Genomic DNA, 5,688 nt, shown 5'->3' on the forward strand with positions numbered 1-5,688 from the left:
AGAAATGAAGTCTAATTTTTAATGGCAGTTTTATTTTAACAAATATAGAAAAAAAAACATTATATCAGAGTTATGAATGGATTCACATGTCACTGAGTGAAAAAAGTATTTGATACACAAGTAAAACACAAGTGGGTACTTTGTGAAGGAACTCTTGGCCAGTACAGCCGTATAGTCTGTCACCAGGTTTGCACACATCTCTGGAGTGATTTTGGCCCGGTCCTTTTTACAGAAACTAAGTCCTTTAGGTTTCTCAGTTGCCACTTGGGAACTCAAAGCTTAAGCTCCCTCCACAGGTTTTCTATACAATTGAGGTCTGGAAACTGACTAGACCACTCAATGACCTTAATGTACTACTTCTTTGGCCGGTATGTTTTAGGTCATCATCATGCTGGAAGACTGATTTGGACTAGGGCTGCCACGATTAGTCGACTATCAAAATCGTCGACGACTAATTTAATAGTTGATGTGTCGTTTGAAGCTTTGTAAGATCCCAAAAGACGCAGGAATAAGTAGTAGTATTTAAGGGTGTAATAACGGACTGAAGCAGAAGATGGCAGCAGTGCATGTACAAGGATGCCAGCTGCCGTTAAACCTTGAAGAAGAGGAAGCCTTGTCCCAGAATTCGTAGCGCAGCCCTGCTCAGTTTCCAACAATGGCGGCAGCTAGTTAATTTTAATGTTACCCTTATTATTCTTTCTGGGTCACAAAATAAACGTTTAACATATTTTCAGGCGAGAATGTAGCTGTGTAAACTTCAAATATCTGCTCAGTTTATCCGTGTATTTCCGTGGTGCTGATGCTGCGCTGAGCAAAAACCTCCTGAAGCTTTTGAAGTGTGAAAAATCAGGGTGAAAAAATGCAGCAAAGACCTGACACAGGACCTGAGAGATGCATCTGGGCTTGCAGTTGATCCATATACTGCTTACTGAAGCCACATCAGAAATGGTGTCATTGTGAGGGTGGCTGTCAAAAAATTACTGTTAAGGAAGAGAAATTGGAAGAAAATGTTATGGTATGCCAAATGACACAATAACCAGACTGAAAATCCCTGTGAGCCCTGTTGCAACAGTGCTTATTGAGTCATAGTTTGACAGAGAATAAACAAAAACAGCCAACATCCACATAAAACTCTTGGATTACTTAAAGAATTGACCTGAAAGCTTGCCTGATACATAGATTTCTTGGAATATAAAGGTCATCTTACTGAATATTGATATACAAGATAAGGGGTATATAGTCTCAATGACACGGTCATCTTTGTATTGCATTATACTGAGTTGTTTCTCCTCATAAGCTGTTTCACAGATGAGCCATTAAAGGAAAAGCCACCACATATCTCTAAACGGCTCACACAACATAATCAGAGTGATATTCTTTTAACCAAATTAACCCGCAGTGTTATTTTTAGTGTCTTGTATTTGATCATTATTTCTGCAAGTTTTAGTTCACACTTACATCCTGTCAATGTTGTCTTTTTAAAACCTTTCTGAGACACACACAACAGTTTTAAAAAATTCTTTGGCAGTATAATAATCATAATGTAAAGGGGAAGTCTGATAAACATGTGTGCGTGCATGTTTGTATGTATTCCAGCAGGTTTGGCTGGATCCATTTCCAGTCGCAGCCATGTGCCCTTGTGCCCCAGGCTGTGCTCCGGCTCATCAGCCTACATTCTTGCTCTCAGGCTAGGCTTTGTAACATTGGGGACCAGCCGCATCCTACTTCTGAAAATGTCTGCCAGTGCCGGTGATTACCTGACAGTAAACACATGCACACAACTTTTATTTTTCACATCTGGATAAATAGATTTAAAAAACAGTGTTAATTTTTCTGGCGTGCATTACAGTGATGTGTTGGCAGCTTGCTCAGTACGTGTCTTCACATTTTGTTCTGTTTGCAGAAAACAAGTATGACTTCCTCCCAGCATCTGTAAATCTGCTTGCCGAGGCTCTTCTGGTCATGTCAGTCAGGGTCATAGTCCAAGGTAAACTTTGATAGCATACTGCTGTTCTCATTTGAAGTCATGCTGTTGTCTAAAAATTGTTTGCCTCATTCTGATGTCTTTTCAAAAAAAGGTTGCCATGGTTACACAGGCATGAGGCACATCGCCATTCTGAAGCTGGTTGGCACACAGTTGCCAGATATGGGCGGAGTCTTGGAGCTCTATCCTATCAATGGTAAGAATTTTTAATACAAAATAGTGAACAGATATATTTTCTGAAAGCTAAGGTCTCTACTTTTTTGGTATCTGAGTTCAGTGTGATAAGTTTAGAGGAAGAGGAAAATGTCGATGTGCTACATCTATTGTGAAATTCACTCTTTAATAGGTTGTTCCTAACCTGATCCTCTGGTCCATCCAGGGAGTGCTACCGTGGAGCGTGAAGGGCTCTCAGCTACCCTCGTGAAGGACATGAGAAACTACTTCCAAATCAGCCCAGAATACTTCTCCATGCTGCTGGTGGGGAAGGACGGCAATGTTAAGTGCTGGTACCCCTCACCCATGTGGTCCATGGCCATTATCTATGACCTGGTAGACTCTATGCAGCAGGGCCGTGCAGAGAGGTTTAAAGGGGCGGGTGCTCAAAGTTAAAAAGGGGCACATTGAACCAGGCTGAATAACAACAACACACATTCATCAAGAATCTAATATGGGAAGGGCAGGGCTGTGTTGATCTGAGACTGTAGACATTAAAAAGTCCAGAGGAGAGATGGTAGCTGATTAAACAAGTGTCATGAGATAATAACAAAATGCAAAGATTGGTGACAGCGCTTGGAACCATAAGGCAACAAAAAACTGTGAGAAATCATTTAGGCTCTGCCTGTGAATCACTCTTCCTTCTTCTTCCTTCCATCATTTCATATATCACTCTCCACTTGCTATGTGAGAACAAGGCACAACTTGCTATTGCAATAAACTATAATCTAATCATCCACACCTAACAACTCTTGCACTTAATCTATAATAAAATGATGACAGAAAAATGTTATAGCACTGCCTTTAGTAGCTTCACACAGCTCCTGCTGTTTCCTCCTCATGTCCTTCTTCAGAATACTGTATATACTATGGGCATCATGGTGCTGATCCAGAATCCTTACATTATTATTTATTACTAGAGTTACAATAATAAAGCAATGAGGAGGGGGAAGTAATAAATATGAAATAATGTCATTATGATGATTCCATTTGTTTCACTATCCACTCTGTGCAGGGCAAAGCTTATTACATGTTTAAACTGTAGAGATACAATAATTTTACTGCTGTAAAATCCAACTTTTGTCTTATTTAAAATATAAATCTAATATAATCTGCTTCTTAATGTATGTTCTTTAAAATACAGCGTGTGTTTTTAATATATTATAATTATAATAATGCATAATTATGTGGACATGCATATTAAATTGTTTTTTAGTGAAATATAATCCCTCCAGAAAGGCAGGAAAAGCCCGGAAACTTACTTTAAAACTAAATATGTTCCCTAAAACGGTGACAGAGCTACAGACCCATGACAGCCTTACACAGGTAGCCAGCAGCTGTGACCAGCACTACATGTGCAGTTAATAAAAGGACAGGTAATGTTTGTCGCGCTGTTGCACACACAGCACGCTCGTTTGTTTCAGTTCGTCAGTTGCAACAAGACAGCTTACCAACGTGTACGTAATAAATCAAAAATCAAATCAAATCAAATCACTTTTATTGTCACATCACATGTGCAGGTACACTGGTAAAGCACATGTGAGTGAAATTCTTGTGTGCGAGCTTCACAAGCAACAGAGTTGTGCAAAATACAATAATGTAAACAAGCAAAATACAAGAATGGCTACATCTGAAACTAATAAATATATGTACAATATATAATAGTATATGCATTTCGTATAATAGTATATGCATTTAAGCTAATAAGCTAATACTCCTGTGTGCTACACACTACAGTGCACGCTGTACACCTACTTACTGGTTGTGTCGCATCAGTCTGTGTCTCTGAGTTAACTTGTGTTTCTCCTACAGCTCCGGACCGCTAAAAATGCGCGTGCTCTTTGTGAGCTCGTTCCCGGCTCGTAACCAGCGCGTTCTGCCGTCAAGGGCGATCATTGGTTAAATGTGATCATGTGACTGATGCAAGCCAGATCCTTTTATTTAGCAAAACTGTGATTAATAGTTAAATATTATTGTTGAGGGGCACAGACAGGACTCCGCACACACACATTAAAAAAAATATATATATATATTTTTTTAAAAAGTTGCCTCAACAAAAGGGCACTTTGGGCACCCATCAGGAAAGGGGCGGGTGCTCAAGCCCCTCTAGCCCCCCCCTCTGCACGTGCCTGCTATGCAGCTCCGCAGACAGGAGATGGCCATCCAGCAGTGGCTTGGCATGCGCTGCCCTGAAGACTAATATGGTGGCTATGGTTACCATCAACGAACACGGTTATCAGGATGGCTATCACCAGGGGTATGGTGATAAAAGGTGCGTGCATTCCAATGATGCACACTGGCCTGCAGCTGGTCCTTGGTGCTACCTTCCTTTGGCCCAAAACCTTTGTGTGTCTTTCCCATCTCCCACCGGGCAGTTGGCACAGACGACTATTTTGTAGCACTTAGTGAAGGGAAGAAAAATGCTTTCACATATCCAGTTCTTTAACATTCCCTATATAGCATAGTACGCTGCTTTATACTTAGCAGCGTCAGATCTGGTTAGTCAGTAAATTTATGGATGAACCTGAAGGTTCAGAAATGGATTGCGTACTTTAGTTTTTGCCGGGTTTGTTTTTTTTTGTTTATTTCAACTTAAAACATTATTGCATCGTGTGTCATCTCTAACAGGCTTTTTTAGATCAGACTTACATAGTTTCAGCACACACGTTGATTTTGTAGATAATAGAACATTTTTATTGGACATCTGTTGCATTTGAAGTGCAGTTACCAATAATATTATTAAAAGCATCACATTATTTCTCTTTTGTAAAGTTTCTGTTGCTATACATTGTTTCTATTTATTCTTTGTTTCTATATGGCTATATGAAAATAAACATTTGTTTACTACCAGGTCCTTTAAATTATTTGTCTCACTTTCAGTGCCAATGCGCTGCAATAATCTTTTGAGCAACACCTCCCCCTAGTGGCAAAAGTGGAAAAATATTTCCAAGTATATTTTAGTGGTCATGTAATGATTGAAACAACCTGCCGTACTTGTAATATCTACAGTAGTTTTAGACCTTCTCAACTTACTGTCCCCTCAATGCAATCACATTTGCAAAAACACTTTGCGAGTAAGAAGGGCTTGAATCCACCTACCCATTTTCTTCCACTTATCCAATTAAGGGCATGGGGAGGCTGGAGCATCTCTCAGCTGCCATAGAGCAAGAGACAGAGTTTGTATTAAACATGGCCAAAGTGTATGTACAAGTGAGTCTTGTTCATTTAAAGCTTAGACATCAGACTGCGTTACAGTCTCTTTTCTCTTGGATCTGTATAATGTTAGTGGGTGTGGAACACTGTTATTCAGCAGGTGGGTAAACTATCTAAGAGTTGGCTTAAAGGAACTGATAGGGAGCTAAAACAGCTATCAAGCATGTGCAAAGTAATAGAAGAAAAACATGGAGTTAGAGCAGCTAGTACCCTTTAGGTCTTCCTCCAGAAAACCTCAGTATTTAAATAAATGCACAAATTTATGACAAGACATCAGC

At 39.8% G+C, this 5,688-nt stretch overlaps 1 long non-coding RNA gene across 1 annotated transcript in view; it reads left to right on the plus strand.

The window, feature by feature from the left end:
* LOC146662947 (uncharacterized) overlaps positions 1 to 5,688 on the plus strand; it is a 177,909-nt gene that overhangs the window by 82,197 nt on the left and 90,024 nt on the right. The gene's annotated exons all lie outside the window — the stretch shown is intronic.

Source organism: Rhamphochromis longiceps, linkage group LG8, assembly GCF_057381845.1.
Source record: "Rhamphochromis longiceps isolate RC_006_pf linkage group LG8, R_longiceps_female_GT1.1, whole genome shotgun sequence".
Taxonomy (NCBI): Eukaryota; Metazoa; Chordata; class Actinopteri; order Cichliformes; family Cichlidae; genus Rhamphochromis; species Rhamphochromis longiceps.